Source organism: Lissotriton vulgaris, chromosome 4_1 (genome assembly GCF_964263255.1).
Source record: "Lissotriton vulgaris chromosome 4_1, aLisVul1.2, whole genome shotgun sequence".
Lineage (NCBI taxonomy): Eukaryota > Metazoa > Chordata > Amphibia > Caudata > Salamandridae > Lissotriton > Lissotriton vulgaris.
Genome location: NC_141691.1, coordinates 746,778,592 through 746,791,531, shown reverse-complemented (window position 1 = coordinate 746,791,531; position 12,940 = coordinate 746,778,592). Strand labels below are relative to the sequence as shown.

The following is a 12,940-nucleotide window of genomic DNA, read 5'->3' as shown; positions in this document are numbered from 1 at the left end:
CTAAGAGACCTGTCGGTGATTTGGCGCTATATAAATCGAAATTAACATAACATAACATAACATACTGCCTTTCACATATGCAGTTACTCAACCCATACACCACTGAGACATCCATTCACTCACCAACACAGCCTACGTACTCTCACTCACCCATACAGCTCCTCGCAGACGCACTCATGAAACCATCCAGCTGTGATTCACCCACTAACACATCCATGCAGGGAGTCACATACCCCCCTCACCCACCCACACAGACACTCATAAGGTACTCAGACAACCAATCAATTACCCTTATAGACACTCATGTAGCTACTCACCAACCCATGCAGCCACTTACACACCAACTGACAGACTGATGCAGACATTCACACAGATTGGCCCCTCACCCATACATTCAATGAGACCATATAATCACTCACTTATACAGTCAGTCATGCACCCACTGAATCATTCATGCAGTCACTCATACACCCATTCATTCTTCAATACACCTTGGTGTGTATATATGTGTGTGTGTGTGTGTGTGTGTGTGTGTGTGTGTGTGTATATATATATATATATATATAACAGAATGTCCACTAAACATCAGTAAAAAATAAAAAAGGAAGATTTAGGGTTGGGTAAAGGCAAGGCCTAAGCAACTCCGCTGCCACCCCAAAATGGAAACAACTGTTTTTCACATAAATACACTTTTTTGCACCGGCAAATATATTGAAAAAAACATTCTTAAACTTTTAGAAACACTGACTGGATGATGTCATCAGTGATATCACTGACCATGTCATGAGTGATGTAATATGTGACTTCATCAGCAATGCATTGCTGGGGCATGAGTTATAGTTAGCTCCGCTAACTATAACGGCTGAATTTCACAGGTTTTGTGAAATGTCAGCCTAACTATAATGTTACTGTAATCTGTGTTTTTTTCAGTGAATATCTATATAATGTAAATGTACCAGCATTTATAGAGCGCACAGCTACTTCCCTGAGGTAGTGTCCCGGCACTGTACGTATACCGCTTAGGAACCCTTCCTGGTTTTCCCTGTGAGTGTCCACTACTGGGCACCCCCAGGGTGAAACCAGGCATCCCAGCGCTTTTGGGGCTGTTGTGGAGATTAAGCAAGCTATTGCCCAGAATTGCAGAGTGGGACCCATGATTAGAGTAGGCACCGAGGTGAGAATTATCAGGTCCGAGGAAATTGAGCCCAAGACCCGCCAAGGCGGGTATTGAACCCTGGTCCCGGGCCAGACCTCTGCATCAGGGTCTGCCGCTCTAACCATTTGAGCCACACTTCTCCACAGATAATAATAATCTCACTACTATTTTGCTACAAATACACTGGATGCTTGCAAGCTGGTACAACAAGTTGTTTCCGTTTTGGGGTGGCAGCAGAGTTGCTTAGCCCCTGCCTTCACCCAGTCCCAATTCTTTTTTTATTTTTTACTTATGTTTAGTAAACCCCCGAATCTGCCTCCCAGGGGTAACAGAAGAACAGTTGTGACAATTATGGGGTTGCAGCAAGGCCTGATGCCTCAACCAACTCCACACCTTTATAAAATAAAATAATGTCCTTAGTGTCTAGTGGGCCTTCTGCCTCCCTCAGTTGTGGGGGTGGGTGGCTGAAGAAAGACTACTGGGGCCGTTTCAGGGAGTGTCCCATGGCCAGATTTATTTTTCCCCCCGACCATTTTGTTCTGGTTCTTGTGTAAAGACTGTTGTGTCCATTATGGATAGTGATGGCGCAACCTGATGCATCTGTGGGCCATCTCCTCCCAGTTTGTAAAATAAATAATAATATCATCTCTGGAAACTAGTGGGCTTTTTGCCTTTTTTGGGGCAGGGGAAATAGCCCCTTGTTTTGTGTCATTTCTGCAACCAGAGAGGGGCATGATGGGGGTAAAAAAAACAACAATGGGTCATAAAGACTGTTGGTCCTGTTACAGGGTTGACTGTGACGGGTCATGACTTTCAAAAGTGGTGGTGTGCAAAAGTAGTTTCTCAATTATATAAAAGACCAAAAAAAGTTAAATAATGGAATAGATATAGCCTTGCTTTGATACACCAAATCAGCTGTGGTAATTATAAAATGAAATCCATAACTACCTCTATTAATATGACCTCTAATCAAACACATATTGTATGTGTTTCGCTAGACCCGGCTGTCCTCCCATCCATTTATGTCACTTTGTTTGTTTGGATGTGCTCTGGTGTTAACCTGGGGTGGTATCGACTCAGCTTCTATCTGGGAGCATTGTTGTGATTTGCACTTCCATAATGTAGCCTATGGGTTACAACCTGTTGCAAATGTGAGTTGTGGAGGATGGTGTGGGGGTTGGGCGATTCGCCCTATGCTTCACTGTCCCAAAAAGAAACAAGTATTTGCAATTGAATAGGTCTCGCATTTACTAGACTTTGAGTTATTTGCACTGTAAATGTCAATAGCTTAAATTCTCGCAAATGCGAGACCTATTGAATTGCAAATAATGTTTGTTTCTAAGCGCCCCATGCCGTGCTTGCACTTAATAGAGGCCATGCCCCTTTCTTTAGATGAGCTGCATCTAAAGATTGGGGTGTGGCCCCTATTAAATGCACGTGCTGTATGCGGCGCTTGGAAACAACCCACATAAAAAAATATTGTAAAGCAATGGGTTTCGCATATGCGAGAGTTTAAGCTATTGTCGTTTACAAAACCAATAGCTCAAACTCTCCTAAATGTGAGACCTATGGCATTCCAAAGAAGCGGCTGCCACTGTCCCGGCTGCTTGGAAAGTGAAAGCACACATGGCGCGCTGAACGTTGCTGCAAAGCACCTCATGCCTGCAGTAAGAAAAATGTCACTAAAGAAATAGTGCTTACAGACTAACACAGATGATGTAACAACAGAAGTAAAAGTGCCATTCCTCATAGGAGGTTACAAATGAAGACAAGGCAGTACTAAGGAGGGACTAACAAGACAATTACCATCTCAGAAGCCTGCATGTGCAAAGGACAAAGACACAAGCCAATAAAAAATATGGGCGGAGAGTGGGCGGATCTTTATGTGCATACTCTTAATGCAGCATGCCTCGCAGAGCAGCGCATGCGCTGCCCAGGCTCAACCTAAAAACAACTATTAAAAGGTTTGCTGGTGTTTCTTTTTATTTGAATTATTGCTACCTAATCACAGTAGCCTATTCTTCAATTCTCTTGGTGTAGTTTTACTGCAGTCATTTAGGTAAAATGCTTTCAGACCCTCTTCACTAGTGGCACTCTCCCCGTGTAAAATAGTAACACACACACATGCACTCACCCACACAAACCCACTCACCCACCCATACACCCTTTTGCACTAACACAAACTCTCACGCATCAGCTCCTGTAGTAGGGCAGACATGGAGCCGATGTACTCGGAGGGACCACAACCAAGGCTGGCAGGGAATCCATTGAGAGGCAGTGAGCCTACCCTGAACTGGATATTGAGCTTCCTATCCATTGGGGCCATAATAATGGTGCAATGCGCTAACTGGTTTGAAATCCAGCAACCCACTAGTTAATAGGTTTCTGGTAGCAGCGTTGGACTTGTTCTGTGCTACCCACTCCCAGTAGCAGGCCTTCACTAGTTGTTTGGAGGAGAAAAACTCAGTTGAAGTGCGATCCTAGACCTCTTGCATTTCCAGGGAAGACAGCAGATTTCTCACGTTGCTGATCCATGCCATCTTTCTTAAACTGTCTAGCGTAAATTCTTCCTGAAGTGCATTGGCACAACCTAGCTCTATCTTGAATTGGTTTCCTACCCATATCAAGCTTTAGGGCAGAGGTCTTCAAACTTTTTGATGCCGAGACCCCCTTATAAAACCTTTTTAGGGGTAAGAACCCCCTTCCGACAAAAGTTTCTAGAAACTGGTACTCCTCATCATCAACTTTTGACAACCATAAATGCGCCTGTTAGACCTCATCACATCCATCCATCATTCATCCACCCACACTTTCACACATCCATCCATCCTTTCATCCTTCCATCCATCCATCCTTCCATCCATCCTTCATCCATCCACCCTCTCATCTTTCCATCCATACATCCATCCACCCTTCCATCCATCCACCATCATTCATCAACCCACCTTTTCACACATCCATCCATCATTCATCCATGCAACCTTTTATCCATCCATACATCCATCCACCCTTTTATCCTTCCATCCATACATCCATCCTTCATCCATCCACCCTTTCATCCATACATCCATCCATCCACCCTTTCATACTTCCATCCACCCATCATTCATCCCCCCACCTTTTCACACATTCATCCATGCATTATTCATCCATGCAACCTTTTATCCATCCATACATCCATCTATCCTTCATCCGTCCACCCTTTCATCCTTCCATCCACTGTTTCTCCCATCCATCCTTCATCCGTCCACCCTTTCACCCTTACATCCATACATCTATCCTTCATCCATCTATCCTTTACCCATCCACCCTTTCATCCTTACATCCATACATCCATCCTTCATCCATTCACCCTTTCATCCTTACATCCATACATCCATCCTTTATCCATCCACCCTTCCATCCATCCACCCATCATTCATCCACCCACCTTTTCACACATCCATCCATCATTCATCCATGCAATCTTTTATCCATCCATACATCCATCCATCCACCCTTTCATCCTCCCATCCATGCATCTATCCATCATCCATCCACCCTTTCATCCATCCACCCACCCTTTCATCCATCCATCCATCCACCCATCATTTATCCCCCCCACCTTTTCACACATCCATCCATACATGCATCATTCATCCATGCAACCTTTTATCCATCCATACATCCATCCTTCATCCATCCACCCATCATTCATCCCCCCACCTTTTCACACATCCATCCATGCATCATTCATCCATGCAACCTTTTATCCACCCATACATCCATCCTTCATCCATCCACCCTTTCATCCTTCCATCCATCCTTTATCCGTCCACCCTTTCATCCATCCATCCACCCATCCACCATCCCCACACCTTTTCACACATTCATCATTCATCCATGCAACCTTTTATCCATCCACCCTTCCATCCATCCATCCTTCATCAGTCAACCCTTTCATCCTTCCATCCATCCACCCTTTCATCCATTCATCCACCCTTTCATCCATCCATCCTTCATCAGTCAACCCTTTCATCCTTCCATCCATTCATCCACCCTTTCATCCATCCATTAATTCTTAATCCGTCTACCCTTTCATCCTTACATCCATACATCTATCCTTCACCCATCTATCCTTCACCCATCCACCCTTTCATCCTTCCATCCATACATCCATCCTTCATCCATCCACCCTTTCATCCATCCATTCACCCATCATTCATCCACCGATCTTTTCACACATCCATCCATCCATCATTCATCCATGCAACCTTTTATCCATCCATACATCCTTCATCCATCTACCCTTTCATCCTTTCATCCATCCACCCTTTCATCCATCCACCCTTTCATCCATCCACCCTTTCATCTATCCACCCTTTCATCCATACATCCTTCATCCGTACATACATACATCCATCCACCCATCATTCATCCACCCACCTTTTCTGTGCCTCTCTCATTGGAGGGGTCAGTATCTCTCTGAGTCTTCTTCCTTCTTTCCCGATCATGGGAGGGCATCTCTGTGCATTCCGGCTGGGGGGCGGGGGACGTGTCACGGCACCCACAGCTCCAGGCTCGCAATATCCATTGACCTCAAAGGGCTACACTACAGCCTGCTCCCCCAGCCCCCCTCCGCCACCCCCCCCCACTTCCCCTCCTCCCCCAGCTCGAAACGGCTTCAGGGACACACACAGCCACACCCGAGTACTTGACAGGTCTTTAAAAGACCTCTTACTTGTTAATGAGGCTTTGATGTTTTTCACACCTCGGTGTGAATTAGGCCTACACCGTGAGCACCCTCTATCAGCCCAAGCCAGGAACTGCACTCTGACAGAATCTGCGACCCCCTTCCAAGAACTCCACGGCCCCCCTGGGGGTCGCGCCCCACAGATTGAAGACCTTTGCTTTAGGGGATAGAGCAGGGTGCTCAGAGGCAAGAGTGCTAGCGTCCTCAAAAACATATGTATGGTTCTGGTCAAATCAACGGAGGTGGCAAAACCCCAGAGTTTAGTCCCATAGAGGGCTGAGCCCACCGCTTTAGAGTCTTGGATCTGTAATGCAGCTATTGGATGTGTGGTGTTCTTTCAACGGGACACCAGAAATTTGCCTATGCTTCATGGTCATCTTTTCCACATGAGGTTTCTAAGACTAAGGGGGTCCAAATTGCATCAGGGCCATACCGGCAGCAAGACACTTACCGGCAGCCTTCCAGGGTTTCCCAGCGTCTCCGCCGTCGCAGGACACACGCGGCCGCCGAGTGGGGCGTTAAGGCAAAACTACAACTCCCAGCGTCCCCGGCTGTGCGGGGACGCCGACTGACTGCTGGGGCTTCCGTAGGGAGGCGGACAAGAACGAGCCCTTCCTCCCGCGTCGCGGGACGCGCGCGGGCGATGCCGGGCGGAGCCCGGGCAGAGGGCGGGCCGTCTGTGGCCGTCTAGGGACGAAGAGGGACGGGACGGTCACCCCCCTAAAGCCCTACCTACAACATGGGTAAGCGGAAACTCCAAACATCTATCACTGGTGGTGCAGGTAAATCAAAAGTTCCACGGAATGCTCCATCCTCTGCCAGCATTATGTCCTATTTAACATCTGCTGTAGGGAAATTGAACCAGGAGATTGCAGCAACTGAACGCGAACTGGGGCTAGACACACCTCTCTTGGATCACCAGGTGCCCCCTCTGTCTGGGACACAATCCATACCTTTGGAGCCCTCTGTCCAGATCATTACTGCTAAAGACCGGGCATCACTACCCCTATGTACTGCTATAATCCCTGATGAACCTAATTTGTTGGGCGCAGCTGATCACCATAGTTGTGCACAAGATCCTGAACCCCCAGCTGTTAAGCATACCAAAAGGTGCCTAAAGAGAACAAAAAGGATCTCCACGCAGCATGTTGTCACATCCCGTTATATGTCTAGGAGATTTGAAAAAGGCATAAGGGACATGGTGGAAAAAATGTTTTCTGATAAAATTGAAAGTACCCTTGTTCAGATCGCTAACGATATTGTGGAGACTTTAAAAGACTGTGTCTCGGAAATTGTGGGGAAATGTGAAAGGTTAAATATGTTGTTATGCCCTAAAGTACCTGCATGCCCAACCTCGATTCCTACGGCTATACCAGCCCCTAATGACCAACATGAAACACCAATGGAGAGGATAGGGAGTGTTACTCTAATTGCTCCAACTCTCCCCCCACTTCCCCCTGTGCCATCATACTCAAATCGCGCCGTCAATTTGGCTGGGCCGACCGATCACCTGGTGTGGACCCAAGTTGGGGATAAGGTGAACAATGTAGCTGGGAATACCATAGCACGCCAAGGTGAACAGTCACAGGTGGAAAGAAGACCACAGGGGAAGCCCCGTACTCACTTACCCCCTTTGTCGCGGTCCTGGTAAATATCCCACACTTGAATCCAGGGGAGGAGGAGTCCCAGCGTTCCTTGTTAGCAAATGTAAAAGCATGGTGTGATGAAAACTGCACAGGGCCAAGGGATATATCCACCCATATTACTATGGGAAGACGGGTTGACTGGTTGGGGTATACGGCAAAAAACCTTCAAGGTGATTGCATCATTGTAAATTTTAACAGCCCCCATGAGGCTGCTCGCCTATTTTGGGATGCAACGGATGTTAAGGTTGGAAGGATCCGAGCTGTACCACTTGGTTATTTTTACCCTCCGCCACCTATTCCCAAATTACCCCTAGGCAAGGAAAAGCAGCATGGTACCAGCAGAGGGGGTCCTGGGCTGTCATCATGGGCTTTGCAAACACCTAACTTTACTCCTAGTCATGTTGACCCCATCAGACCTACAAACCGGGCTACCTTAACACTAACAAACAGATTTACTGCCTTGTCTCATTTAGATGAAAATGACTGACTGTCTGGTTGTGTTGCTGATACAGACCAGACTCAATCCATTACCATCATTGATAGGGAAGGTGGGGAGACCGTTAAAATCGCAAGCTGGAATATTGCTGGTCTCCGTGCCAAGAGAGATGACGCTATATGGTTGGAACAACTAAGGGGCTATGAGGTGGTGGCTCTCCAGGAGACTTGGGATAGAGATGGTAACTTCTGGCTGGATGGGTATACTTCTCATTTTAAAGCTGCCCTAAGTTCCAGTTCAGGGAGAAATCGAGGTGGGCTCATGTTTCTAATCTCCGTCAAACACAGGGGAGTTGTGCAAATCATAAGCACCACATCCCATAATCTCTTAGCCTGTGAAATAACCTTACCTAACAATGTCAAGATACTTTGTTAACTTTTATAATGCACCTCATGGTACGCACTGTAACGAAAATATTAACGCATTAGCGAAATTTTTAACCACCCATAAGGACAGTCAAACCACTTTTGTTCATTTAATTTTGCTTGGGGATTTTAATATACATTTGTGTCAGCAAAATTGTCAGTACAGGGTGTACTCAGATATGGATTGTCTCCCCCACTCTCATTTTGAACACTCTATAAAGGGGATTGCGTTAGAAGAACTACTGTCCGATATTGATTTATCTGAGCCAGAGTTTATCGACCCTAATGAACGGGTAGCTACTTACAGTGCAAGAGACTCAAACTCTGTTATTGACTTCATATTTGTGTCCCCAGGTTTGCTACAAAATGTTATTTTTTATAATGCTGTACAAACTACTTTTAGTGACCATAACCTAGTAGTTATGGAATTAAGTAATAAAAATTTAGCGATACTTGCTACAATTACAAAGACTGCCCCCCATATGGATTTATCTGTGCAAGACCAGGGGAGGCGGGCCAAGTGGAGTAAAATTATCCCAGAGGATTTTTTCTTTGAACTTACCGAGAAGGTGGGAGATTAAATTAACACCTGTCTGGACCCTCTTAGGTTTGGAGGTGACATTATTACCTCCTTTGAAATTATTTGTAAACAAGTAAGCTCGAATCTAACATCTAAGACGAAACACAAGGAGCAAAAACTGCATGGGTGGTTTGACGCAAAATGCTCAAAGGCCCACAGAGATTTATTGACAGCATTAAAAAAGTCACCCCGGGACACCCAAGTAGTGGCCAGATTAAGGAAAAATTATAAATCTATTGTAGAGACACGCAAGAAAGAGATTAAGAAAAATGCTTGGGACTCACTCTATGATAGGGCCACCCTGAGGGATAGTTCCAAATTTTGGGAAATCGTAATACACCCTTGTTCAGTGAGAAGGAAAACTCCCCGCTGGAATTGAATATATCTGAAAAAGATTGGCTGAACCACTTTGAAAAAATATATGGGAGCAATCTCCAGATAGATCCATTTGTACCAACAGTAAGTGAACAATCAGGGCCACCTTTGCGGTTCACCATTAAAGAAGTCCTAAAGGCTATTGAGGACACAACTGCTCATAAGGCCCCGGGCCCAGATGGGGTTCCTGCAGATATGTATAAATCCAACCCTTCCATATGGTCAATTGCCCTCACAAATATTTTCAATATAGCCAGCATCAATAAAAGCAGATTGCCTACGACCTGGTCACGGTCTACAATAGTCCCTATTTTTAAGAAGGGGCAGAGGGGGGACGCAAGATGTTATAGGCCGATGTCATTGTTGGATTCGTCCTTTAAAATACTAGGGAAGGTGATCCTAACCAAAATTGCAACGTGGGAAACCAACAATGACATCTTGTGTGATGCACAGTATGGTTTTAGATCTGGCAGAGGAACTGAGGACCAGTGCCTCAACTTACACCTAATAGTCAGTAAATACACTGTGGCCGCAGGGGGGTCAATCTATCTAGCGTTTATGGACTTGTCCACAGCTTTTGACCTAGTAAATAGGTCAAAGCTGTGGACCATGCTTTTGGATATGGGCCTAGACCAGGCATTGGTGTACTTCCTGGCTGATTTGCATAGGGACCTGAAAGCGGCCATACGCATGCCACAAGATGGGAAGTGTACGGCTGATTTTAAGTCCGGGAGGGGAGTACGACAGGGGTGTATTTTGGCCCCAATGTTATTTTCTTTATATATTAATTCATTAAGTGCAAATTTTGCGGCGGCATCTGTAGACGTCCCGTGTATGGGGGGTACTAAATTACCAGTATTATTATATGCTGACGATACAGTGCTGCTGTCGAGAATTCCCATAGGTTTGCAACGCCTCCTAAATTCCTTTGGGAATTTTATGCAAAACCTGGAACTTGTAATTAATGTGGAGAAATCGCATGTGATGTTTGTGGGGAAAGGAAGGAATAATACCAAGACCCTCTCGTGCAATGGCTCAGTAATATCAAAAGTAAAAATCTTCACATATCTTGGTGTAGTGTTTGATGACCTGGGCAGCTGGGCCCCCCAAGTGGCCAATAAAAGAGTAGCAGTGAAAAAGTCATCGGCTGCAATACTTGGCTTTGCGAAAAGACTGGGTGGGAAACCTCCTGAGGCCATTTTGGCGATCTACCGAGCCAAAACTATGGCCATAGCCAGGTATGGGGCAGCAATTTGGGGCTATAAAGATCTATCTTTGATTCAAAGAGAGGAAAATAAATTTCTGCGATCCCTCTTGGGTCTTCCCCAATCCACTTCATCTTTTGCGGTCCATGCAGAGTTGGGTATGGGTTATATTGCGGACATGTTAAACATGGCACCGCTTTTACTATGGATCAGAACTTGGCTTAACCCCAAACTTACACTGAATCATAAAATTATTAAGGATTGTTTGGGGCGGGATAGAGTGACTGATATTAAATGGTTGGCATACATCAAAACATCCACTGCACTCCTGGGTCGACCGGAACTATATTTAAATCCGGAAAATTTGAATAAAGATGATATTAACTGGGTAAAACAAAATTTCATTAGGACCCGAGAAATGGATAGAGAGTCGATTGAAATCTCTAAACCGACAGTAAGATCACATTTTATGCTGATTAACTCAATGTCAATGCAACCGTATCTGACTGTTGTTACACGTCCTTATCATCGTTGGTTGCTAACTAAATTTAGATTTAATCAGGCACACTTTCTGTTGGGTACCTATGAGAACTGGTGCACGCCAATGGAAAATGCACCATGTGAATGTGATAATTTTTCCGATCAGGATTTGATACATTTTATCTTTTTCTGTCCCTTCTTCTCGGAAGGCAGGGTAAAGTATATCAAGCCTCTCCTGAGGGAAATGGGGTTCCTACAGCTGAAACCAGCACTGTTGTTTTTACAATTAATGGAAAATCATCGGGTGATGTTCTGTGTAGCCAATTTTCTGATTGCATCTATCCGTGCTAGACGGAAGAGACTCCATACGAGTCTAGATGGAGTTAATGTAAATGTTTGCCCTATACCTGGTAGTATGAACTAATTTCTAGGCTCTGGTCCAACCCACATATATTTTTATAAAGGAATATGAATTATTTTCTGATAACAGTGTAATTCCTGTGTGCTAGGTCATTCTATATGTATTTGTTAATGAATTTTAAATGTACAGTATTTTTATAGCTTTGTATGATGTTTTTATGTATTTGTATAGCATACTTTTATGATTTTTATTTAATCGAATAAAGTGCTTTTTGACTTGACTTGACTTGACTTGCTGGCTGTAAGTTTTATACCCAAATACTCAAAGGTGTCTACCCTTTCAAGTGCAACTTACCCCCCCCCCCCCCACCACTCCCTCCCCCAAGAATAGGTCTCCCCTTACCTGACGTGTGTATTGATCGCCATATATTTGGTCTTTGATGTGTTTATCTCCAAGCCTCGCATCATGCAAAATTCCTCAAACCGGTTTAGTAATTGCCTGGGATTTTTGATACCTATAGGGTATCATCTGTGAAAAGGAGTGTAGAAAGTGTTGCCTTGCCTAGGGAGGGGGCATCTACGTGTTATGAGGAAAGGAATTGGACTACATTGTTCTTGTATAATGTAAACAAGGTTGGGGCTAGCACGCATCCTTGACAAACACCCTTGTTTACCAGTTTTGGCTCTGTGTGCTGTCCTTGCTTGCCCCAGCGTACTCTGGCACAATTTTCCTCATGAAGATGAATAATTAAAGATAGATTTTCCAGCAGCATATCCATGCCGCGCAGCACGTTCCAGAGCTTGCGTCTTGGGACCAGGTCAAATGCCGACTTTAAGTCGACAAAGGCGAAATATAGACTGCCCTTGCTGATTACAACTGTTTTCCAGGACAGAAGTAAGAAATAAAGCCAACACCAATTGTGCTAGTTTTTTGGCTGAATCCAACCTGGTAAGGTGTTAAATATCGTTAGCATCAATCCATTCCTGAATCTTGGCCAGGAGAGCGCAACAAAATACTTTCTGGATAGATTCAATGAGGCTGATAGGCCTATAGTTGAGGGGTAGGTTCCTATCTCCCTTCTTAAATATAGGTATCACCTCAGCTCCTTTCCAGGACTCTGGTATTGGGGCACCACTTGCACTTGCGTTAGACAAAAGCAGAATGTATTTTGACCTGTTGTTCCTCTCGTGTAGGAAGATATCTTCTGGTATGCCATCAGGGACTGGGGCTTTGGTCGTATTGTAACATCAATGGAGGCATTAATGTTGTTCAGATCAAACAGGTCACCGTGTAATGACTGGATGGGTACCTGGGGCTTCCTGTTGATGGATCTGACTTTATTCTGTGTAAAGAGTTTTAAAGTAATTGAACTAGTCGGTTTTGGAAATTAGATTTTCAGGTTGAAGGGCAGCCTTGCTGTCCCCCTAGGTAACCAGAACCAAAACTGGTTTGAATCTTTTTCTTTTGCATGCTTCCGTGATGTCCCACCACCTCTTCTCATCCCATTCCCTGTTATCTTTATTCTGGGCCTGCTTGTATGCTCT

General features: G+C 44.9%; 1 protein-coding gene across 1 annotated transcript in view; it reads left to right on the top strand.

The window, feature by feature from the left end:
• The window catches only part of RIPK1 (receptor interacting serine/threonine kinase 1), a 231,933-nt gene that overhangs the window by 172,482 nt on the left and 46,511 nt on the right, over positions 1-12,940 (top strand). The gene's annotated exons all lie outside the window — the stretch shown is intronic.